Source organism: Epargyreus clarus, unplaced genomic scaffold (genome assembly GCF_041222505.1).
Source record: "Epargyreus clarus isolate Ecla_fem2 unplaced genomic scaffold, WU_Ecla_fem_2.2 ptg000021l, whole genome shotgun sequence".
Lineage (NCBI taxonomy): Eukaryota > Metazoa > Arthropoda > Insecta > Lepidoptera > Hesperiidae > Epargyreus > Epargyreus clarus.
This window is the reverse complement of record NW_027332228.1, coordinates 17,119,501-17,146,983: the sequence shown is the minus strand read 5'-3', so window position 1 is coordinate 17,146,983 and position 27,483 is coordinate 17,119,501. Positions and strand designations below refer to the sequence as shown.

At 33.6% G+C, this 27,483-nt stretch overlaps 1 protein-coding gene and 1 non-coding gene across 3 annotated transcripts in view; one reads left to right on the top strand and one right to left on the bottom strand.

Annotated features, from left to right (window-relative positions):
• Nucleotides 1-18,706: 18,706 nt before the first annotated feature.
• TRNAM-CAU (transfer RNA methionine (anticodon CAU)) lies at nt 18,707-18,778 on the bottom strand. The gene has a single exon. It is a non-coding gene; the product is annotated as a tRNA-Met (tRNA).
• Nucleotides 18,779-22,618: 3,840 nt separating this feature from the next.
• LOC140750972 (lachesin) overlaps nt 22,619-27,483 on the top strand; it is a 95,926-nt gene continuing 91,061 nt past the window's right edge. For both annotated transcript variants that reach the window (XM_073084743.1, XM_073084742.1), the window contains exon 1: nt 22,619-22,799. The gene's annotated coding sequence lies outside the window, so the exon portion shown is untranslated. The remainder of the gene's footprint in view (nt 22,800-27,483) is intronic.

The following is a 27,483-nucleotide window of genomic DNA, read 5'->3' as shown; positions in this document are numbered from 1 at the left end:
TTACATACGAGTACATACGTATGTAATTGCAAAACCTTATTCTATACGGATTACTGCGGGTCCGAGCAATCTACAACTGACATTGCAAACGGATGTACGCGCAGTTCTCCTGCACTTAGAGAAAATTACTGAAGTAGATTAAAAAGAGCATATTGTGTAGGATCTATATTTTAAATTTCAACCCTATCTTATAGAAGTAGAGTTCGCTATTTATTTTTGAAACGACATTTTATTATTTTGAAAGATTGAAATAAGGTGGCATTTAGATGTAAGATGATAGGTATTTCAAATTTCAGGGATCACTAAGAAAATGTGAGAATATTTCTACCTATATGCAAATTAACTAACTATTTTCAATTAATAGGATTTATTTTGTTTAATTACAATAGCAATTTAATATTTACAAGAACTTAATTGTCTTTGTCAAATTTTTTGTTAGCATAAATGAATCATACTATTATTTACTATTATACTACAATTACTATTATACTACAATTATTTGTTTTCATACTACCAAAGGTTAAATATTCATTTCTATTTAGGGCTTATAGTCAAAATACTAACAATGATAATATTAATTTTACAGTTTCTACTTGAACAGGAGAACAGGAAGACTTTGTTTAAAGTATTTTCGCTGTGACCAGAAAATGCTATGTAAATTTAATTTCCCTTACATCAGGCTCCTGTCTGGACCAATTTTCGATATATTGGGAAAGCTGCTTAGTAGTGGGGACTACCGTTCCTTTGAGGTCGCGATAGAATTACGTCTATATGCCAGAGTTGCTACGTAGAAAGCTTTAGCTCTTTTCATGCAGCTAAGGAGCCAAGTGGCATTGACGCAGGCTACTTACTGAGGGTTTCAGGTTTGATTCTTGGAAACATAGTTTTAATAACTCTTTGACGGGAATTGTACGATTTATTTATTTCGTAGTTACACAAGATAAATATATTCTTAGCCTTTTATATACTTACCGAGACCATAGTATAGTCGTTGTGTAATAAAAGTTTTGCGTACAATATAAAGGTAAAGTCGAAGAAAAAATATATTTTACGTAAATAATATCTTACAATGTATTTAATATGTTTGCTAGATAAATCTCGAATAAAAACAAAAAATAAAGTTCGTTTTACAACTTTTTGGGACGCCAAAATTTTTCCCAATAAATTTCTACACTCACGCTAAATCTCTTGACCTTTTTAACTAGCGCATTATCACGTACTTAATGTAGTTGAACGAAACTGTCGCTTAACTAATGTTCGGCTTACGAGGACTATTTCGACAAAGCACGCCGTCAATACGCCGCGCTGACTGATGGCGCGGATTCCGCTGAAGTGCCGATTGAAAATAATATGTCACGCGTGTGTCCGCACTGCGGAGTGCGGAGTGCGAGGCGATTTGTCCACGAGGGTAAGAGATTAAGTACTGGAGTTTAGTGAATGGTGTTTTGAGGAGTGGGGGAATAAGTATTGATATTTTAAAAGAATTATTTTCTACAGTCCGTTTTTGCTTGTGAAATATCCTTACTAATATTATAAATCCGAAAGTAACTCTGTCTGTCTGTCTGTCTGTCTGTCTGGTTGTCTCTTCTTCACGCCTAAACCACTGAACCGATTTTAATGAAATTTTGTACGAAGATAGTCTGAGACCCGAGAAAGAACATAGGATAGTTTTTATCCCGAAAATCCTACGGGAACTAGGGATGGCGATCTAAGATCGATTCATCGGAAAATCGATCTTTTGGACCCAAAACATCGATTATTTGAATCGACATTAGTAAGGATTGAGTCGTAAACTATGAATTTGATCAAGTGATGATCTTTAGCAAAGTTGAAGGGACGAATTTTCAGTTTTATGTGTGTTAGTATGTTATATTATTTTCTTTTAAACGCGGGCGAAGCCGCGGGCAAAAACTAGTTAAAATAGTTCTTGTGCAATTATAATTAATATTCCTTTTGAAATTTTAATAAACTGTAATGATCGTGCCTAAAGAATGTTCGCTTACAGGTATGTAATTAAACAAAGTTCACAAAGAAAAATACATAAAGCGATCTTTACGCGAACGTACAAGCGCAGTGGCATAAAAACGGGCAGCGTTTCACGGGCAGGTGATTCCGGGATTCAGACCTCAAAAACCATTGTTAGCGGGAAAGTGCAAACTAGTAATAATTAATTTCGGTTGCGTCCGCACGAGGCCACTGAGCGATGCGAAATCGCCGCGCGATGAACAGAATTTTGATTACGCTACGAGCTACGGGGCTACGGGGCTACGGGCTACGGGCTACGGCTATGGGACGATGTAGACTGCTACGCGGCTAAGTTGCTACGTCAATACTGAGGTAAAGGTATTTAGTTGAATAGTTGATCAGTGCTCTTAATTTCTCTAAATGTTATTAGCCCAGGACTACATAAGTTATCATACATTAGCTGATTAATAGAGCGCGAATGACTTATCAAATCCTGCGCCGTTATTACCTCTAACTCTATTTGACCTGATTTAGCTTAGAGTTTAACACCGACTTGGCTGCATGCTTGTTTGCTAATTCAATATACACAAAAATCTTATATAATCATGTGATTTATACCATTCAAGTATTTATATGGTAATATATATATTGCATATGATGGTATCGGCTGTCATCGAAACTGATTGCAAATCAACCCCATTATTCCAGCACTCTTAGCCTCCGACACTGCACAGGTGTAATAACGATGGGCGATATCAAACGTTGCCCAATATTGATGAGTCGAGTCCGGCGCCAGCGGCCGCTGCGCCATGAATCACTAGCATTACCTGCTATTTGTACCATCACAACATCATCCAAAAATACTTATGACCTATTAAACATGTATTGACTCTTTTGTATGGGATACTTTTTCCACGGTATCTTAAAACAAGCAATGGATCGGTTCGTAATAATTAAGGTCGTTAGCAAAGTTAACGAGACGAGCGAAGTAGAGGATGGGGGCTGCGAGCGGAACCCAATGCACACGTGATGTATGCAGAAGCTATGCGCGCGGTTACACGGACGTGAATTAAATACGTAATGAGACTGATTGACGATGGCTTTCGGTCCGTATTTATAGCCCATAGCGGTATTCCCATTGTTTGGGAATGCCAATCGTAAATAACGGGAAGATTTCATTGTGATTTAGTACATGATTGAAATGTACAATTATTCAGGCACAATATTAGTTTCAATCCATTAGACACCACTCTATTTTGTAGAAACATCACAGTGTAAACTCTGTACTTTCTTTTTTTGTTCAAATATATTAGTAGCGAGATATTGTGCTTTAAAAATGTAGTCATTTGTGAAAATGTAAAAAATATCAAAATTTAAAATTTTGTTATCGGATTTGGTGTCTGTCTTATCATATTTAAGTCTGTATAGCTATGAGCTACATATAATAAAAAGGCTAAATAATTTTGATAGAGAATTGACGCCATAATGATGGAATGATACATTAAAAAACAAAACAAATTTATGTAATTGCTTGAATTTAAAACAATGTTTTATAACAGAAAATAAGTTTTATTATATTTTTTTAAAATCTTAATATTTATGTATAGATAGAGTACTCATAAAATTGCAATATCGAACGACATTATTATAGAAAAAACCTTACTGATACGATTATACCAGCTACATGCTCACGTCACATTCATGGAAATAAACTAAGACGTGCGCGTAAACGTTTCGGCTACAAAGAGGCATTCAAAGCGATCTCCATCTTAGTCAAGAGGCCGACACTCGAAACGCGTTCGTCAATGCACACTCGAGTTATTGCTTTCGAAACGAGCGCTCCTCCTGGCCTGTACCACTACAATCTCCAACAATCACGAACATTTTACATATCAGAACATTCAACATACATTGCGGTTTCAGTTAGTATGAAACCATTTACACTTCAAACAAAATTATCCGTGGTTTCCGTAAGGTACTAAAAAGTTTATGCTAATGGAGCGTAAAAATGGATGCAGCGCGCAGGCTGAGAGGTTCAGTGTAAGTGCAGGCATGCATTATGCAGTTGGCGCGTCAATAGAATTACTGTTATATAGCTGCATCATCATAAACTTAGTTGAGTTTAACTACTGTTTAGCAACTCAGTAGACTAAACTATTGTAAATAGATTGAGTAAGACCCAGTCTACTAGTTGGAATTGTTTAATCGCTATTCATTCGTATGGATTCTCTGACTTAGTTGCGAGTTTGAATTGAATAAATATGGAATGTTCGTATTTAAGTTTTGCTAAGAAGCTTAAATACTTAATAGGAAATATTATGAAACTAGATATTATTTAAATAGACAAAAAACGTATGTTATAATCTGTTGTAAAACCAAGAAGGAAATACTATGTTTCAGGAGAAAGAAGATTCGTTTACGAGTATGATTATGGACACTTAAATTAACTATCAATAACTCGACAAATATATTGCCTGTGTTTTTACTTTAGTATCAACATATTATGTGTTTTACAGCTTCTAATGTCAAAAAAATAAAGTATTTAGCTAACAACATACTTCTGTGCATATAAGAAAAAATAGAACCTTTTTTAATATTAATTTATCCTCTGATGTTATTTCTTTGTATATATTAAACATTGTACGTCATAAAATAGTCATATAACTTTGAGGGTAACATTTATTGAATTTAGACAAGATATAATTTAAGCAATTATTCAAAATGATTTTGATATGATTATATTAATAGGTTTTTGCCGGAAACATAATACATATTTAGAAAGGCAATATTAGTTAATTAAATTTCACGTCGCGAAAATTATAGTTAGGTTAAATAATGCTCGCTCAAAGGCTGACTAGCCAATTACGCCCGTTATTGGCCCAATTTTCCAATCAAACTTACCGTGTTCCGTATACATACCTTGAAAGTTTAATGACAGGTTCAGAATTATATTCAAAGCTCTCCTATATGTTTGTCATTTTGGTGGTGGTCTTACGGACCACAATTTTCTTCTTGTCATACTATTTTAAGAAATGATGAACATGATTATAATTATGATCTCCGTGACCCATAACTGATGAGGCTTTAAGTCTGTTCTGATCGTATAGCGTCACGATATAATAAATAAATTATTATATAGAATTTTGGTTATGATCCACCGATAGACCCACAATAGAATGCTCTGTCAATTATAATAAAGATAAGTCATAAATATTTAGACATCAAATCTGTGAAATCGTTATTTATGTACTATAATTTGAAGCTTGTGTGGTCGATAATCCATTTCGCAACTCGTCGTCGTCATTCAATATACTCAGTTAAATGTTTAAACAAGGGGTTGTACCTACGACTTGCTACGGCGTAGCTTCCGTAGCATCATTTCGTAGCTCGTAGTGATAGTGTAATCAATATTCTGTTCATCGCCCGGCGATTTCGCATCGCTCAGTGCCCGCGGTGGGATGCGCTTGGAATTAATTTAGTACAAGATACTTTATAGGTTCTCGATGCGATATTTATTGAAAAAAGTCATTTTTTAGTGATTGACCCGTTCTAACAAATAGGTGAATTAATGATACGTTGGCTCAAAAGTGCATTTTAAAATATTGCTATATACATGTTAAAATCTATTAATAGCAGAGCCGTTGTGTTCAAGTAAAAGTACACCCTTAAATCTTTATAAAAATAGTTACCAAACTGAAGTTTCAGTTTGCATAAATAAACAGATTAATATCAAACATACAGTTACCACAAGAAATCCTCTATTGTTTTATGAAACTCAATAAATTAGAAATAAACAGAAATAATACAATAACATTTTTTTCGTAATCAACTACAACCACGCTCGAAATATCCTATTGCATTACCAATTAAACCTTCAGCTTAATATACTATTACAATCTGTTCATCCGTTTCAGTGCTATAATGCACAATTATAAGTATTTTAAATACATTTAACGTATTGTTTAAAATTAAAAGCTACTTTCGACTACAGCAATAAAACGCATAATAAGCTCTAAAAGCTACGAAGCTCGATGCTCCATTTCGCATTACAAATTTATCGGCAGCGGAGTCGGCGCTCCGCGTTTACCTGGCGCGGGGTAAACGCTGGCGCGCCATTTTAATACAAATAGTTCCGGGATAGGGGATTAGCGTTTCGTATGTAAGTCAGTCTGATAAAATCATGATTGCCCTGATTTTGTTAGTTACGAGTTCGTATGAAAAATTGATCGTCGTATGTCTTATTTCGTAAAAAATTGTACGTTTTTTTTCTGTCTATTGGGCTATTATTATAAAAATACTTGACCTGAGTGATCGATTGATTATATCATCCCAGAGGCTAAACTACGGAAGATGCAAACATTGAATATTTAATTTCAATTTTGTAGGAAATTCTATGAAACTAAGTATGTATTTGGGCTCTGTGTTTAAAAGTAATGAAACAAAACATTTCAATGTTTTTAAAAAATCTGATAAAATATGGGTTTAAGGTCTGATATTATGATTTACGCGTACGATGTCGCTGGAATAAACTATTAAGTAATAATTACATTAATCTCAGATATTCACTTAGGTGATGGAGTCAGAACCAGACTGCCCACAAATATTTCAGATGATCAATTTTTACTAAGTTTTGACATGTATGAGACCTTTAAAGGAAGCATTTAATTGAACTTTATGTATCGTTATTTGACCTGTATTATTCTAAATGCGTTACACAATAAAATTAATAAATAAAGCCTGCAGAATACAAAAATAGAGAATACAAGAATAGAATAATAAGAACATATTAATTTGCTAAAATAACAATGTAACATACACTAGCACTCTAAACTGAAACTAAAAGTTTACGTGAAAGCGCCCACATTTAGTGCTGATGCATTTATTTTGGGCAACAGAAGTTTCACAACTGTAACCATATAATATAATCAATATATTTAGGGTTGAACACAAATGCATTGTTACTTGTGACATTAAAGTGAAAAATTCAATTTATGTATTTTTGCATAACTTCATTCTATAATAAATAATGCAGTTGCCTTTAAAATTGTAGTAGAACAAGTGAGGTTTTTCCTTTCCTTTCCTCTAAAATAACTGAATTTTGCTTTCACATAATTCACTTTTGTATATTTTAGGTAACAAGTTATTTAAAAAGTAAATTATTATAATGAGGTGTGGTTTCATTCGTATAAATCCGCGTATTTATAACGGAAAACCTACTTTATAAACTAACAATCTTTACATTTAAATGATTTAACAATTTTATATAATACAGACACATAACAAACCGAATCATAAATGGTTTAAAAACATTTTACCGGTGAGTATAAAATAGGTATAAAGTATGTGGTACAGTGTTTTATTTGCAATTACTATTCTTCTACATTTTCTACCGCTTTCAACAATATATAATTCTTTGTATAGTCCGCGCCAAACTGCTAGTTCGCTCTGAAGTTGATGCGAGCAGGTGCAGTCATACAATTTACTATGGCGACGCGATTCATTTCTATATTAGCGGAATAGCAGTTTTACGCGGACTATACACATATATTACGTCGATGCATCTCCCTCGCGAAGTAGTCACCACTAAGTGCATTGAAGCTGGCTCCGTGCATCCGTTTGTGATTTCAGTTGGAAACCTCCACTGTAACAATTTACCTTCGAGCAAATATATATGGATGAACTACTAGACATACACTTTGGTTAACAAATATGTTTTTTATGTTACGGAGGAAATATGTTTGTAAAAATAAATAATATATTATTTTATTGTCTGTTTGTGATTTTGAAATCAATACTTTTTTGTTATTATTACTTATACGTTTATTGTAATTAATACAAAAGTTTTTATTACAAATTGTCAGTAACAATATTTTCTTGTTACATCTATACTAGTAAGATCGGAACATAACCGATTCAATATTTGTTCATCTCTCAATTGAATTGATTTTTAAGGGATCGCATGTCTGTGTTTACAATACAATATACGAAATGTAAACATAGTCTTAATTATAACCATCGAAATTAGAATTACATATAAAACACATTCTCAATTCCTCACGGGAAATGCTTGAATCGCTAATAATTCAGAGGTAGACAGAAACATAAATAAATCGCTCTAAATCACACTTAAACCTCCCGAACGCTGTTTACGGATTGCACACGCAGACAGCAATGCTGCATCGGGCGGTTGTATTTATTGCCCAAAAGCCATCGTCAATCAGTCTCATTACGTATTTAATTCACGTCCGTGTAACCGCGCGCATAGCTTCTGCATACATCACGTGTGCATTGGGTTCCGCTCGCAGCCCCCACCCTCTACTTCGCTCGTCTCGTTAACATTGCTAGCGACCTTAATTATTGCAAACTGATCCATTGCTTGTTTTACGATGCCTTACTAAAAGACATTTCGTACGAAACGTCTATGTACGTTAAATAGAAAATAAGTACGTTTTGGTGATGTTGTGGTGGTGCAAGTGGCAGGTAATATGCCAGTGAATCATGACGCGGTGGCCCCTGGAGCTGCACTCATCAATACTATCGGGGAACGTTTGATATCGTAGGTAATGTCCATAGATACGCAACGATCTTTATAGCTGTTGTATTTCCATAAAATTCATAAAAAAAAACAATTGAAATTTACGTCTGCACTAACTTACTAATAAATCGTCCAAAATGACGTCAATGGTTTTTTACGCAATTGCATAATTTTAAAGCATTTAAAAGTTGGTCCTTCGACACCGACAAAGATGACTTTGATAACTTTACTTAAAGGTATTAAAAAAACACATCCTAAACAAAATCTTAAAGGACGGAGTCTACACTAAGGCAGGATTTTCACAATCCAACCCCAAAAGCGGCTAAATAGGGATAAAGTCTGTATAAATATCAGGAAAAGAGTATCGTATAGACAGATAAATCGCACAATAGCTAGAACAAATAATGACGTGCGTTTCCAGTCCACCTGTTGATATCGTCCAGACTTTTGTTCTGCCGACCTTTCATTACTAACTCTCTTGGCGCGAATGCCCATTATTGTCCAAAGTGCGTAGACCGAACAAATCAACCTCTTTGTGTATTCATTGCTCATAGTCATATGCTATATTCGTTATGTATGTATATTTATTGTATGTTGCTAAAGTAGCAATTGAACATATCAATCAGGGATTTTTTGTATTTAAGCTTTTAATGACATGATCTAACTTTTTTTTCGTAATAAATCTTAGCGCTACGATTTGGTGTATAAATAATTATGCAAGTAGATATTCAATCGAGTAATACAGTTTTATGGTTTAGTTTTCAGTTTTTACGTATCTTTGCGAGTATCCATGACATCATTGTGGTCTAAGATTATGAATATGAAAAGAATTTATAATAGTAAGTCTCGTGATCGATTTTCGACTATGATCATATATTTTATTTTTTTAATAATACCACTAAATTCTTAATAGCTATATGAAATGAAACAGAATAAAAAAATAAAAGCAGTTACTTTAGTTAATAAAAAGGTAGGATTTCTTATCAGTAATATTAATGGATCTACAGGCTTTAAACTACACATAAGTGTATAAATTACAACATCAACTCAATTGTCTGTATAACATTTGCAAACCGAACGAGGAAGTAAGGGCTAGACGGGTAATGAGGCTTGTAACAATCATTTAACACGCAATAACCATCCCGGGTAACACGGCGTGGTTAATGGCGCTCGCAACTAACGCAATCCCGGTGATCCCGGGAACTGCCGTGTTCCTATGCACAGTTCATTAATCTGCGGCTTGTTTTAGAGTTTATCTGGACAGCGCTATAATATGGATTAAATAATGATATATGTTGCTTTAGAAATAGATTCTGTTAATTATAAAGCAATACAGATATTGCTTAATTATAATACTGATTACTTTTCTTTATTGGACAATTAATTTTCTTACTTCTCTTTCTATTTATTACTTACGTTATTCTCGGTGTTTTTATCTTATAGCAGCAAAAAATATGATTAAAATAAAGTATTTACGTTAATAAATATACTTATTAAAATATTTTCTATCTGTATATTAAATAAGCAAAATTAATTGTAACATAAATCTACTTGACTATGAATAGAACCGAGGACCCTCTTATTAGCAGAACGGTTGCGGATTTTGACTTATTGTATTATTTTGTGCGTTAGTCATTTATTGCAAATGGTGAAATATTACTAAGTAGCATCTCTAAAACTTATGTGAAAATAAAAGAAAATTAATAGTATAAATAATACACGCAGGAGTAGGTAAACACATTATATCTACAATATATTCGCCATAAAAACACGATGTGATCTGCGTTTACTATAATCTATGTAATGGTGCGCGCGGGATCCCGCGGGATTGCATTGTCCGGGATATTGCGCCCTGTAATGAACGCATGTTGCCAAATTTATTGCAAAAATTATTACGCCAATTTTGCTGCGAATTAACGTTGTAATCACCAGCTGATTGCTGTTCTAGCATCCTCGTAATAATGGTTTTATTAACGCCATTTTATATGAAAATTGTGATACGCGAAAATTGACTGTTATTTTTGTAGGGTAAAATAATATTTTAAACTAAAAATATTGGTAATTTACGGTTCTACTCCTGTAATGAGCTCTCACAGCATTGCTTACCTCAAGCGTTTTGAAAACGTTTGGTTTGGCTTCCAGGCACGAAAGTATCTCACATTTTCTATATATTAAAGTAATTTTCCATGTATTTAAATAATGGGATTGCTACAATATTGTTGGAACTTTTAGAGTTTCCTGTTACCTTTATACGTTTGCTTTAAGTATTTATGAATATCAAATACCTTCTTTGAAAGTTAAAGAATATAGTAAAACTGTGTTATATGAGGGTACACGTAATGTACCCTTTTTAATGTAATGTAGTTTTTACATTAAAAAGGGAGATTATTTATACCTAGATATTCTTTATTTATTGATTTTTGATATAAGTAGCGGATTGTTACGAAGTAGTTTTAATCCTAACTTAATAACATGGATTTCCACAAAGTAACGCCTGATACAATCAACTATTTATTGATTCATCATCATAGAGCCTAAATTACTAAAACATTAGAAAATTTGAATAATACCTTTCACGACATCCACTAGGATTTATCTAATATTCCATCCTTATATAAGTTTATTTTGGTTAGAATTAATGAAATACCTACTTTACCGTTTTTGGATAATCAACTCTTATGGAAAAAAATAGGGGTTGGAAGTTTGCATTATATTTTGTTATGACTTACATGTGTTACGAAACCGTTATGTGTATATTTACATACATTTCAACATGTTTTTTCTTTTAAAAATAATAAGACATTCGATAGATAATATTTTTATAATTATTCGATATTCACGAGCATTTAGGCCAATGATTACGTGCCAGATCTAATTCTGTTTTTAAGCTCAATAGCTCTCGACGTCTTGAATGCCTCTCGAGATGTATTACCGAGATGCCTATACGCGTCGTGTGACTGAGAGTGCTTGATTGAATATTGCAATGAAGTTGGTAAATTATGAATACGGTATATTACTATTGTTGCCTTTAAGACAACTAAATAAAGCTTTAAAGTCTCTCTGAAATTAATTTCATAGTATGAGTATATCATCCTTACTAATATTATAAATCCGAAAGTAACTCTGTCTGTCTGTCTGTCTGTCTGGTTGTCTCTTCTTCACGCCCAAACCACTGAACCGATTTTAATGAAATTTAGTACAAAGATAATCTGAGACCCGAGAAAGGACATAGGATAGTTTTTATCTCGGAAATGCCACGGGAACTAGGGATGGCAATCTAAGATCGATTAATCGGAATTGATCTTTTGGACCCAAAACATCGATTATTTTAATTGATATTAGTAAGGATTGAATCGTAAACTATGGATTTGATCAAGTGATGATCTTTAGTAAAGTTGAAGGTACGAATTTTCAGTTTTATGTATGTTAGTATGTTTGTTATATTATTTTCTTTTAAACGCGGGCGAAGCCGCGGGCAAAAACTAGTATAAAATATATCGTCTTTAGGCTATTCGATTTAGTACGTCATTAGTTTTATATGGTAGAGGAACAAAACGAGCAAGTAATCTGCCTGGTAGTAAGCAGTAATAGCTGCATATGGATGGTATTCAACCCCACATAAGAGTAAAATCCTACCTGGGGTCGTATGTTGATGGCCCTCATATGATAAGTATGTCTCTCTTATTACTTTCATCATGTCTGCTAATTATAAATTAGTTATGTACATTAAATAACTATTGCCTAAATATAATTATAGTTATATTTAGGCAATAGTTACAATTATTTAGGGGTCAAGCCTACTATAAACCCTTAATTGTATGAATATCAAGTTCAGGGGCCAACATGGTAATAATTAGTTTTTTTTAGCATGCGATTTCCATTTCTAAATTTGATTACTCTTCCAATTTAATGTATTAAAATATATAACACCACATCCATATTATCGTAGTTGCGTGTTAAATCTGTTACGGTATAATTAAGATTAGTTTACGCGAGATTAATCTGGTGATTTCAGATAGTAAATCACTTCGGTATGATTGAGCCGACGCGATCAACTCTAAACATCGGCGTTAATTTAAACTTGAGCTGAAAGGGAGATAGATACACGACACCGTGACTACGCGAGTGCGTATCAAACCAAACTTCAAATTAACTCGAATGTTCCACTGGGAACGGTAATCGAGATGCGATTAATTATGCGATTCTCTCGCTCAAGTTTGGAAGAATGTTATGAAAGTAGTGTATAAAAGTGGCCTTTAAAGCTAAATAAAGTATGACAGTAATCTTTTACGTTAATATTCGTATATGTTTCGTCTATTATTTTACCTTTATGCAATAATTGTATTTTAGGATAGGTGCTACTAACAATACTCCTATTGATTCTATTAAGGTGCATCTTAGTCATGCGGTTAAGGGTATCAGACTACTGTACTTTATGTAAATTACATAAATATTAATCGTTTCAATAAGCAATTATTTTTTTGAGGCGGTGTGAAGATAGACCAAAGTTCTTTAGTGTGGTACGAAGTCGCGTTTGATTTTTTAACTTTTGTTTATTGGTTGTTTGTTCAGTTATTTTTTTTGTACAATTATATGTAACTTCTTTTTATTCGCTACCTATAAGTTAGCGATAGCACAAGAACCTTATATCACATACCTAGTTGAAGTTTCGAGCTTACAACGTTATGTTTAATATAATTTTATATCTATAACATTTTTTGCAGTTATTACTTGCTTATAAATTATATTTAGAAATAGGAAAAACTTACCAATCAAGTACCAATTAAGGGAGTTATGTAAATAATGACTCCAACGCTATACTTAAAATTCCAGATATGTAGAGTTTCCTATGTATATTTTCCTTTTAATGCTGACTCAGCATGACGGTTAATTTGTTTAGTTTTAAAATAATTTTAGCGTATCTTTATTCAAATAGAGATAATATATAAATAAATAGGTAAATGTTCTGATCGCGACCGCAATTCAGTATTTTCTGCAAACCTAATATTCTTCTACGAATGTTTTAAAATTTCGAACTATATATTTCAATAACTTTTTCGGTGAAAAGCAATATAAAAAGTAATAAAATGTCTTATTTACACTTTGCCCGACAAATAATAAAACCGTTTCCACACTATCCATTGCTGGCTTCCTGGTGAAATAGTGCATTTCTAACCACAATTGAATTTCATGACCAACTAAGTCCGGCTTATATTGAGTGACGGCAAATAAGACCGCTCGCCTTATATAAGTCCAAGACTTAAAAAAAACTTATTTTGTTTCAGATTCTTTTGTCTTTATTCCAGATTTTTGTTTTATTGCAGCTTTTTTTAAAGGTTTTTAAAGAAACTATTTTTTGTTTGTCTGCAGCGGCACCATGTTTACACTTATTTCTGTCTTATACAGCAATATGTTAAGCTTTGGGAAAGTGGACGGAAAAAGGCCTCGGGGAAGATCACCAATTCGGTGGTCTGACCAGATCAAAGGCATCAGCAAGATGTCTGTTACAGAGTGCTTTAGAAAAGCAGACGACCGAGCACACTGGCTGGATATGCACACCTGCATAAAAGACTTCCAAAGTAGACACGAACTTCAGCCATGAAGGAACGACTAAGGAGAATGTTAAGCTTTGTAATTAGCTATAACTATATAATAGGTCAGTTGTGGCAAGAAAACATTCCAACTATTTCTTCCAGCTACTTCATTACCTATTAAGATTAAGTCTTTTTTCATGACATCACCAATTTATTTCTTTCTATTTTGACATAGTAATAGACAAAAACCAGACTCTTGAGAATTAAGTTCAAATAGTTTTTTAGCACATCCTTAACACACATTTTAAAGTAGAACACAACAGCTTTAGCATCGTTGCGGTGGTACCACAATAAAGATCTCTATAAAGTTAAAAATAAATATGCTACAAAAATAAGTCCTGTTTGTTATTTTTAAGTTGAAATAAAACGCGATAAAGCCAATCGACGTCACGCGGTCCGATACGCGCGAAGCTTACCTCTGCCACCGAACAAAAGCTTCGTATTGTTTTAAAAAAGCTTTCGTGGAATTATTATAGAAATTTATTTTTTTAATGCCGTTATTTTAATAGGATACCTATTTTTAGACTTGTATAGTTTTAGTTTATATTTATAATATGCTAATTTAGAAATGACGTGACTTTTTTCAATTTCATTGTGCCTCCATTTTTGAGGAAATTTGGAGGGATGATAGCCATATAAATAGCAATCCTACAGGTTTTAGTCCTCTCTACAGCCAAATCGGCTGGAGGAATTTTAACACATGAGATGATGTTGGATTCGTTTGAATTGTGGGAGAGACATAGGCTATCATTTTATAAAGTCGGTTTTTATAATAATTTCATGATTCTGCGTTAATTATCCATATATTTTTTTAGTTAGATCACTACTAACAAGCTTAGTAATTAACAAAAATATGAGTCTAAATTAATGGTTTAGATATTTCAAGATAGTGTATCATATCTTGTCCTTTTTGCATGCTACACTTGTGTGGTGATCATTGCGCAATGTGGATTGTGGGCCGCCATTTAAAATAATATAAGAAATAATACTTAGTGGCCTAACAACAAGTGAGTTATTTCCTCATTTTCACTGTTTTATACATTTTATTATAAGTAAAATCAGATAGTTAAGGTAGAAGATTCGTTATCTGGTATTTTATATACTATAAATAAAACTGCACCGATAAAACCAATCGCCGTCACACGCTCCGACACTCAATGCTTATCTCGGAGTGAAGCTTTTGTTTAATAAGCTCCACCGATGAAAACAAGGATGCGGTAGTATTATGCGGTAGTAGAATTTCACTAGCACATACAATTGAAATTATAAATTTTAAAGGACAAGTGCGCAAATATTCAGAAAATAATCTTAATTCCCTTTTAAAGTGTTTTATGATTCGAATCACTTTTAATTTTTTTATTCTTCATTGTTATAATATTATATACTTATTGTATTTAAAGTATTAAATTAATTATAATTATTTATGCTCTGTATTTCCACTTAAATTGTTGTTAAGTCTTAATATATTAATGTTAATGTTGGTATTAATGCATGTCTATAATTGAGGTGACACTTAGTTTGTAATTTATTTAGTCAAGCCTGTGTATAGGAGGAGATTGTGTACACTTTGTTGGTGCAACTAATAAAAATAAATAAATAAATAAATCCTAAGTCTGCTATGTAACAGATCGGTATGCTAATTACAGCGTTAACCGTTAAACCTTTAGCAGTATCACCGCTACATATATTTCTATCTTGTTATAGAAGCGATTATGCTGTTCTCGAAAACTAAGTTAGAACGCTTTAAATATACGAGTACATATAACTGCAATCAAACCACAAAAAATCTACCACCTTAATATCTTAAGAAGCAACGATTACTGTTTGCTGTACATTTCCTATTATTCGCTTTAAAACTCATGCCATAAAAACCAGTCACAGCGTGTAAAAGCCGGACAAAACCGGTTATTTCAGGTGTAAAGTTGCGCGCAGTTTAGATGCGAACCAAAGGCCGCGATTAAGTGCCACTTGCGCTGTGTACATGGACCGTAACGGCTAGGGTTGCATTGTTGTTTTATTTTATATGTTCGTTACTTTACTGTTGTTTATGTTATAGAAAGAAAAGAGAGAAACATTGGTTGCGAACTTGGCTGCTTGGGCAAATGTGTGTGAAGTGCTAGAATCATTTGTTGCGATATGTTGAAAGAATTTATGAAGTTAATTATTATGGTGTTAAGGAATTAAAAGATAAATAATCGAGTAGTAGTAATAGCATTGGTTTTGGGTACAACAAAAGCAACGACCTTTTCATCTAGGTTAAATATTTAATACCAGATGAGGTGAATCGTCTATTGTTAGTTCAATGTCCATGACAAATCAAATTAAATTAAATCAAATCATTTGTTTGCCTGAATATATGTAAATACAGCTGTTATAACAAAATTGTCATCTATATTCCACCTCTAGAAGTATGCAAAATATAACCATAACACTGATTATAAAATGATCCAATATTCATAAGAAATAGATTTCTTCTAACCTTCCTGAAATTAGTAAAGCATGGAATAAATAAGGCGACACTATCTCAAAAGACTCAACACAGTTCCTGGAAACCTAGCATTTCTTATACGTAGAAATGGAAACTAAATATTTAAATATTAAAAGCGCCATTTCATTATTCGATACTGAAACAGCTTGTAGCGAAAAGATAATACTTTCTACAAATAAACGAGTGACTGGAGCAGCGGTAGTTACGAGCTTTTAATCAAAATTCGCCGTTTGAAACTGGAATCAACTGCCCGAAACTAGTCTCGAATAATATTTATCCGCCATTGAAACAAACAGAAGTGAATGGAGCAAGAACTGCATTCGGACAGCCCTGGACTTTCTGGCAAGCTAAAAAGCATCTTTCGAGACCGGGATTTAGACGTAAAATCGCCCGCAACGTACCGTTTTTTGTTTCGAGCAGGCGTGTGAAACATTTGGCTCGTAACAGCAATGAATTTCGTTCTTACGTTCACCGCGTTAGGATATGGAATTCATTGTCGCGCGATGAATATCCCTGTCACGGTAGGGTTTACAAGGTTTACTTTATTTCGCTTTTTGCATATTTTTGTTCTATTATATTAAGAGAGATGTATTATCAAACAGGCAGTTGACAGCGGTGTAATGGTCCCCTCACAATGAAGTACGGCCCTCGCACTGCGCGTCTCTGCTGTAATGAGCGGCATGAAAAGGTTTTCAGTTGTAAAACGAGGACGACCTAGATGAAGACATTAGGCGACGTACCGACTACCAGCAGTGACTATTTGTAAACAGAAAAATAACGTCTAGGGGATCTTATATCATTAATTCTTCGCGTATCTAGTTCTTTCATTTTGTATGCGTAGACGTGACCTATTATAATATAGATATTAGATACTATTACAAGCTAAAATAGTCAACTATGTGAGATTTGTTTTACAAAAATGTAAATGTCAGTTATATGATAACTCGCTCTATAAAAACAAAATTAAAGCGATTGCCTGTGATTTCAAATCTTTATCGAATCATAAAAACTTATAAGATTTCCTTATTTGCGCAGGTCTCTAAATGTTTGGTCCGTAAATATAAAGTAATTGATCAAGTAGGCATATAAGTTATATAAGTCATTTTTAACATCAAAATGTCTAAGAATTTTTTGTAAAAAATAGAAAAACGTACATGACTTGTGAATAAATAAAGTATACGCTTATTTCAGTAAACTAACATTAATAAACAAACGAGATCTCTTTATGCTAAGCATTAAAGCATCTTGTACATCACCTATCGCTTTGAATAGGAGCTTTCAAAGCGTCCGAATATTATATTTGGGTCTGAATGGAGGTGCAATGAAGCTTGCTTATCTACGGGGCAAATACCTAATGCGTGTAGTGTTCGGCCTAGGCCGGTTAAACTATCTTAGCTACAAGCTAACATATGCCTTATTAAGAACATGCTTACGAACGTAATTGGTGTGATAGGCAATTTTCGTGTATTTTTCATACAAACCAGGTGTTTGGTGCGCTTGAATAATGCTAGTCATCTTTCGTGTTATCATTAAGTTAAGTACAGTTTTTTAATTAAAAGCATAATAGAAATTAGTGTGCGCATTGATCGTGCCAGATCCACATTTTTTACAAATATCGTACCCAAACATATTTTTCGAGAAACACTAAATGTAATTATGGCATTACAGTAGCGAACTCAACATTTGTAAATTAGTTATATGATCTATCAGGATTCAAATATAATGAAAAAAAAACAAACGATTTAGATCACTGAACCTGGTGCCATAAACAATAAAATATTACTATGAGCGCCTCTAGCGGTTTGTATCATAACTGATTGTCTGAAACTGTAAACAAATAGAAAAACAGTCATTTTTGTAAAAACTCATACTAAGGGTACCTACTGTTCACCCAATGAGGAATAATAGGTCAAATTACTTAAAATGTATTTTTATGATGATTTACCTTTACTTTTGTAATTTAAAGTAATAATAAATGTAAATATGAAAGTATTGATAAAAATACTTTCAAGGGAAATAAGTTATGATTCAATCATTACAAAATTTAAAATAAAGTTATAAGTTAAAAAATAATTCTTTTTCTGCATTAAAAATAAAAGAAAAAAATGGTACTGGTATTCGCTATAGCAGAGCGTGGTTTCGATCCACGGACCTCTGGGTTATGGGCCCAGCACGCTTCCACTGCGCCACTCTGCTTGTATCAGAATTGACGAAACTAACGAACGGCTTCGAAATAATCGATAACATCGTAGAAGATTCTTGAATGAAGGTACTATTGTAACAATCACTTTACATTGATTCGTGTATAGACATAATTGCTGATTGTTGATAATTTATGCCACTTTTGTTTTGGGATATTCGGGTTGCTGTGAGTTATGAAATATTATATGATTTTTGCAATGTCTTTTGTAAAGAAAGCATGATAAATTACTGTATAAAGATGTATTATTACAAACTTTAATGATTGTGGAAGAATATATTGTATTTTTAGACTCTTTTGAGCGTTTTAATACTTTATTGAAATGTTTTATTGCTACGCTGGTCAGTAGCAGTATTTTAGCGAATATAGGGATAACGGTATAATATTTTTTCTATGAAATTAAAATAGCGAATTTATCTGCACTATATATCACAAAACCATCTGAATGGTCATGATGGAAGTGGTCAGTGCTGCCCATTGACATCTATAGTTAACCCTAGATAGGATTGAAGTTCTACCTCAGGTTGACCGTGCCGTATTCATATTTAAAAGCATATTACCACAATAACGTTGTTACTCCTTAGAACCAATTTGAACGCTTCGTCTATATAATGACAACAGAATGTTTGTTCATCCCCTCACAGTAGAATTTAACTGTGCTGTTATAAGGTACGAGTACTATTAGGTGATATCAATCTAGGCAGATAACAGATACATACATTCAATACAATCGAATACTAAAAACTAAGAATTTCTTTAAAAACCCATTAATTTGTTTTTTATCATCAGGTACAGTCACCTCCAAAATTAGATGACCATGTTAATTTTTCAAAAATACCTATACACCCAAAGGTTCATTTAATTATGATGCTACGGGTGTTCAGCTATTTATGAACGATTGGGTATAGATAGTTTTGAAACCATAACCTATTCATCTACTTTCTTCTGTTCTAAAAAATACGTTGTTATCAAGTCGATGGAAATTTCGCTGCTCTAAAATTAGCAAACGTGTCACGTGACGTATCATTGGCATGACTGCGTGACGTTTGCTATTGCAATTGGTCTATTGACCACGAGAGGAGAGCGTCGTTTATCGTGACGCTTCAACTACAAACAATTATTGTTTGACATTTATACATTATTATATGAAATATTCTTAAGTGAGGAGGGTGTATGTTTTGTTTGTGAAGAAGATATTTGAAATTACATTTATTCTCGTATTTTGTATTACAAGTAAAAAAAAAATGTGGCGTGTTGAGACGTTGATACGAATTAAAAGTGAATTGTAAATACAAAAATTTGATTCCATTGGGAGCTTGTCCATGTTGTAACTTTTACTCGTAAGTCCGTAGTTTTTAGTTTAATTAAGTCGTTTTTTTTAAAGTCGGAAGATGACAAAAAAATATAATTTTTATAAGGTTAATATTCCGTTGCGTTGCCGTTTTGTCTTTTTAGGAAAGCAAGATATTCCTTTCTACAGAGAGATCCAACACCGTATTGTGAGGTATTACGACTTGAGTCGCTGAGTTATGTATTTCATAGGAAATTCCGCAATTTGGCAAACTAGGTACACAAACGATCGATTGTGGATACAATACGAGGAAGGAGGGTGCCGCCGCTACATTAATAAACCGAATCACTCTAATTTGTGAATACCAGTCACTGGCAGACATGCAACGCTTGTTATACGCATAAAATGCCGCTTCACACCTTTACAACCAAGGTAATTAATCCTTAAAGTCGTTTTTTTAAATACATTTTTTTAGAGAATTAGCAATGGTGCTTAGTATTTTACTTAAATATTACAGGAATTGTCACTATAAAATATCAATATTAGGTATTACTTAGACAAAAAATGTAAATAAATATATAACGTGTGGATAGGAATTTTGAAAGAGATATTAAATGTTAAAAAAGAAACACATTTCAAATAATATTATTTTACAAACCAAATCATCAGTAGAGAGTTCTTTATATCAAACTAAAAACATAGTATAATTGTCTCACAAGCGCGCTGTACAAATACTAAACTAAATTAAAGCGTCTCTACAAAGAATTGCGAGGAGAATTCCTATTTGTATTTTAAAATATATTCTAAGGATCACAAAAGAATAAATAGAGAATTCGGTAGAGATATTGCAACGAGAGGAAAGAAACGTTTGTATTTAGCTCACGTACGGACGTATTGTGGGATGCGGGGCATTTTAGCGGCGCTCGTCGAAATCGCTCGCAATTAGCGTCAAATCTGTAATGTTGAGGGACTCAGATATTCACGGATTTATCCGGCGACACAAAGGGGCTTTCTTAATATATTTTTAAAGTGAAAAATTCTTTAGCGGCGTTGTGCACTTTTTGTGATAGGTAAAAAATGTTAAACTCGCGTCCGGACACGTGGATTGATCGAAAATACGTAAGACGGCAAAGCAAATTGTAAGTCAAGATGTCATCCGGTGTCATCATAAAAAAATATGTCAATGGGTGTCAGTTTCATTTTTTATTTTATTTTAGATTAGGTTTCGAAAGTTTTCACTTCTGTCTACTTGGCGGTATATGGCTGCCGTCGCCCATGGACATCTGGTGTTAATCCCAGATAAGATTAGAAACCTATATGAGGTTGACTACAGATAGGTTGCTTCCCCCGAGGGTTAAGTTGGAACACCTCGGATACGTATGTGTCGCTTTAATGTTATTTGTCTACTTATAGTATTTTTTAAGGATGATAATAAAACTGATTTTTCTAAAACATTATTATCTTATTATTATCTTGATCTACTCAGACGAGTATTAATATATATTTTATCTTATCTATTCGATAATGATAAAACAGAACGTATGGAGAAGTTAACGTCAAGTGTGTAACGTGTGGCAAAACGTATAAAAATGAACACTAAGGGAAAAACCTAAGTATTTTGTATATTTGCCATAACAAAGTTTAATGTGTAAAGAGCACATTACAGGTACATGAAGTATATGTATAAAGAGTGAAGTGTTAGTGCTTAGTGTATGCTGTAAGTTCATAGAAAGTGTGATTGAAATATTGTTAATATAGCAGCAGCCAAACACAGCTGCCATAATGATCCTTATTCTGAGGCGTTAAATTTCGACTGTGGGATAGTATTTCACGTTGCTGATATCGAGAATTTCGGCATTGCGAGAGGGTGTTTCAGTATGCCAATTCCATATTTCACAGCTTCGATTTTAATCTGAAACATATTGAAGCAGGAGAGGGTTTCATGTTGTGTTCTATTTTGAGTCTGTCCTTTCTAGCCGCAGCCGCAAATGTCTTTTTATACGAGTAGGTAATGTACAAAATTAGCGACTATAGTTACCTACAACTAAATTTACACCAATGATCACAGACAACTAACTTGTTTGTTAGGTTTTAAGGCGTTATTATGCCATTGTATAAAATTAGTTCATATTTATTATTAAGTGTAACGATAAATATAAGGGTAAAGAAATAAAATAAAAATTAGATTTGCTACGAAAAATAAACTCCGACGCTGAATTGTTTGGATTGTCAGTCCATACATCCATAGTTTAAAGCTCACGATTAAGTAATTTATAACTTTGAATAGTTTTATTCATGTACCTAATTAGGCCTAAAGTAGCTAATTTGACCGTCAACTGACGTAGCCGCGGGACAGCCTGTGCCGTGACGTCACAGCATGCGATGTCCAAAAAGCATGGTAATGAGCAGCGATGCAGCATCCACTGCATGGGTTGAACGACCGAACGCATGCGCCATGCAGCTAAATAGCCAAGCTGTCTTAGCGCGCGTCCTAACTGCGATCAAATTTCGATCTTACTATGTAACGAACTAGATCCCTTTGACTGTGCGTGGGTAGTGAGCGTGGAAAGCTCAGTTGTCCGCCGGTCGTCGTCAGTGACGCACGTGTGTGCGCCGCGCCGCGAAACGCCCGCGAAAAGTTTGCGAACTTTGACGGACCGTGTTACTTTTGAGAGGATTGTATGTTTTGTGTGTTGGATCCTGTTTGGGATTTGGAGCATGTAAAGGTAATTTTTTTCAAAGTACATGTAAAAAAGTTATTTTATTATAAAAAATGGAAGTAGAAAAAATTTAATACTGACGTATTAAATTTGTTTATAGTTTTTGTTTTTAGGTAAAAATATAAAATTTGATAATATTCAAATCTTTAAGTGTAATAACTAATTTTAAACTTTTTACTTGGCTATATAGTATATAAGGCACTATACACAGACATATAAGCCTTATTTATTGACCAAAATTTTAATTTACCATTTATTTTGTAGAAAAATTTTATTACAAACTTTCAGTCTCATTATTAAATATTTAAGCTATAATATTATTTTTACATTGCATATTTCTTAATCCTTTTAATTATAAATTCAGACCAACATAATAATTATGTAATAGGAAATTAGGAATATTCGAAAAATAAAGAAAGAAACTTAAGCTGTGCAGAATAAATGCTAATTTCGTATAAAAAAAAACATACGATTGCAGGGGTTGTTTATATCCCGTATAATTTATTCACTAAAATTGTAATATCCCCAATTGTAAGTAGTTAACTTATATACAGCTTTTACAGCATATATTCATATTTTTAATTTCTTAACAACCTTAAATGTTATAAAATATACAAGAAAATGTATGTTATGAAATGTGGAGGTTTCGCGAAATTTTAAAATAATATAATAAACGGGACGTTACTTTCTTTAAATAGGTAAACTTTTAAACTATTTTTATATTTAAGGTATTAATTAAAATGGCATTGTTTATCCTCGCATGTAGGTTAATCCGTAGGTAAATTTACCTACTTTTAAGCAATTAAAAGGGACAAAAAAGAAATATCACGGTACACGATTTATTTTGGGCTGAAATAAAAAATAGGTGTAAAAAGTAACTAATTATTATTGAACCACCATATTAAACCGTCACTTTGAACCGCGGTTGTTATATTTACTTGCATCGGCAGTTATTGCGGAATGAGGTCAATTAAAAGTGCGAAACAACGCGTCGCACGTATAATATTTCATTTCGAAATTTTAATTAATTGCGGAGAAATACAAATGAAGAACATGAACATGGGAAAAGTTTGTAGATTGGTTTTATTCCTAATTATTACTTGTGTTATTAAAGGGGTAATCACACCTGATAATTCTTTAAGAATTTATCAAAAGTGTGTGAAGCCTTCCAATTCGCACTTGATCAGCACGATATACTATAGCATAAACTTTAAGAGGAGATCCGTGCCCAGCAGTGGAACAATATTTGACGACAACACGTTCTGGAATATAAAAAATATTATTCTCTCTGCTCTTCTACGTTACGTAAGAAACTCAAACGCATCATTTTATGCTTCTAGACCTAACGGTTTATATTGCGCGCTGTTTGCCTGTCTGTAAAGATAAGTTAGAAGACTATGCTGATTTATTTAATGATAGTAGATATAAAACTTTGCTACAATAGAAAGCTACAGATACTTTTATCTTACACCAATATATCTACGCTGCTGTAACCTAAGACGTAGTTACTTAGTTAAACTGGTAGTATTGCATCATTTAAGCTACCAAGCAAAATAAACAAGTTAAATTGATAAAAATATTATAAGATGCAAAAAAATAAATAAACAGCGCATTTATCGTTGAGCGATAGATACAGCAAAATCCCAGAATAGTTGTCGGTGGTGCCCTTCATGGTTCCACTGCGATGTTGTTATCACCACACTTATTATGTAAATTAAATTTTTCAAATTAAAAAAAACAACTAATTTGAAAAGTATTGGGGCGAGGTTACGGTAGAACTTGAGCTGAAAGCTTATTACAATGTTTTTAACTCGTTAGATTGTGTCTGTTAAAGTGGAATTTTTAATTAATTTTCCACTACCTTTTCGAGGAGGTAACTTGAAATTTTAAATATAGCTCATAACTGGATAACGGAAAATTAAATAATAGAAATCTAATATTAATGTCAAAAAAAATCATTTAAGACATGTAAAATAATTATTATACAACGGTTTTTCGAGGGACTAATAAGTACAAAATAATTCAAATGAAAAAAAATTAACAAAAAAATACAACCGACTTCTATGTCACTACAAAGTAAAAAATAATTGAAATAAATGTTGGTTTAGTACATATTTCTGAAGTCGGCGCTCTATATATTTCGTTAGATAACGATGTAAACAGCGTGTCTAATACTGTTTGATCTGGTATACAGATCGGCTATCTGACCCCATCACCCATTACTAGTATAATCAGAACACGTCTTGATTAAGAAATTGCCCCCATTAGAAGAACAATGTATTATGATCATGATGTAGCTAGAATTCTTTTTCTTATGCATAATTACGTTTCGATTAACGTGATATCTATTGACTTTTCTATAATTGTAAGCAAGTATTTTTAAAAATGACTGAACTCTAGAAAACTACCTCATTGTACAAAATAACACGACCGTATTTGCAGAGATTTACGAATTACTTTACCTGTAAGTCTTTTTTTTTTTTTGTTGACGAGGGGGAAACCTTCAAAAGGTCCCTATGCCGTGGGAGCGGCACGGGGTTATGTGGGATTCTTACCGCACTAAAACCCCCCCGGTGGCCGTCCTCGGCGCTGCGTAGAGGACTCCGGGATCTCCAACGGAACGCAACCGGAGTCCACTTGGCGCGTTGCCTCGTCAGGCTCCGCCCAGGTGAGCTTGAAACTCACCACACCATCTGGTGTTCACGACGGTATGCGACCACACATACCGCCGTCCATCCCGGGGTTGCTGGCCAGGCGGTTCGAGCTCCCACTCTTGCCGTCCGCAACCCCGGAAGCCCCCTTTTAGTCGCCTCTTACGACAGGCAGGGGATACCGTAGCCCTATTTTGGTCCCGGAACTACAGGGACATACTTACCTGTAAGTCTAGGACTATTTCAATGAGGATTGTTATTTTTATTTATACTGTAGAAGAAACAAACGAACATGTAGTCCATCTGATGGAAAGTGGTCACTGACGCCCATAGACATTTGTAATCGTCCCCCGATAAGAGTAGATTTCTATCTGAGGTTGGTAAAGTAATGTTTTATACCTCTGTGAACGGAACGGCTCTGATGAGTATGTCTCCCTTTTAAAAACGAGAACAGCATCGCTTAACACTGCTGTTATTAGGCAGAAACAGTTGTGGCGGAGATGTTTCCGAAGTCGAAACACAACCATTTCCACCTACTGCATCATATTATTTAACAGTAAAAAGGACACAGGTACACTAAATCATACTCGTACCTAATAATAAAAAATGTAGCGGTAATCGTAAGGATTTAGCGCCATAAATACTTGTAACTAGCAGCTGTGGCCTCGAAAGCGAAAAGTATATTAGGGTCGCTTAAAGTACCTAGGGTTCCGGTTAAGACAGGTAAAAAGGTTAAAGTCTAGACAACGGTACCTATGGGACTGAGGCACGCAGGTTTATTTACAAATTACATTAAATTTCGTCTTCCATTTCGTAGTGTCACAAATTCTTATAACTATTCTAAAAATAAGACCTAAATATCTTTATTACGGTTTTCGAAAAGGATATTCATAAAATATATTAAAATAATGATTAACATCAAATATGATTTTGCCTACAAATAACAAAAACATACAGAATGTTGGGAGTTGTTACTACAATTATAGTTACAATTTTCATTTTATTTCACACTTCAATAACACTATTCAGTATCCGCTTCAGTCTAATTAATCCTTTTCATTAGTTCTTTAAATAATAGCCCCATAATACTGTATTCGTAACAATCCATTTCGTGTAACAAAGCGTATCCCAACTACAAAGATGTCACTAGCAAATAATTATATCAATTCTGAGTTTATCCGAGCATAATTATTCATCCGCGCCATAATTACACTGCTCGCAACATCTGGTTTAGGGATGTCTTACTGCGAACGACTAACTAACGAAAGAATGAACGGTGACTTACGAAAGAACTACGGATATTGAAGGCGTTCGCCACTGCACAAGTCAAAGGTGAACTTCCAATATTAATAATCGTTTAAAAATGAATAGTGCACTGATATTTTTTCCGCATCCCATATTAGTATGTCATGCCATTGAGTAAATCATAGATTCGTTATTTGGGCATTCCACATAATTATGTAGCGTAAAGGCGCTATCTACATCGAGACCTATTCAACGAGAAAAACCAAAGGAATACCAAGAGTTTTGATTTCAGACAGAATGATTTTGTAAGATGTTGTAATTTGAGTGTCAGTGACGTAGGCTTCATTTTTTTATATTGTTTAGTGAACTTTATATGCAGTTTTCGGTATACTAAGAATGGAGCTTACTATGTAAAATTGTTATATTTTATTATAACCAAAATATCGTAACTCGATTTTGATGAAACAAGACCTTTTCAAAACTCGATCCAAACAGTCATAGAACAAAGAAACGAATAGACGGGTCGTTCCATACACGTCCGCAACACGCGGTGTACTGGAACAAAGAGACGCATGGAGCAAAATAGAAGTTTCCTTCAAGTATTATAGAAATGATTTTAAATTGGTAAAGTTTACAGATGAAATGACATTTAATTTGAAATCACCTACAGTGTCTGTTTAAATTGGTTAAATCCGGTAGAGGTACCCGGTGTTATGGTTATGTGGGATTTTTAGTAAATATAACCCCGCCGGTGGCCGTCCTTGGCGCTACGTGGAGGACTCCAGGATCTCCAA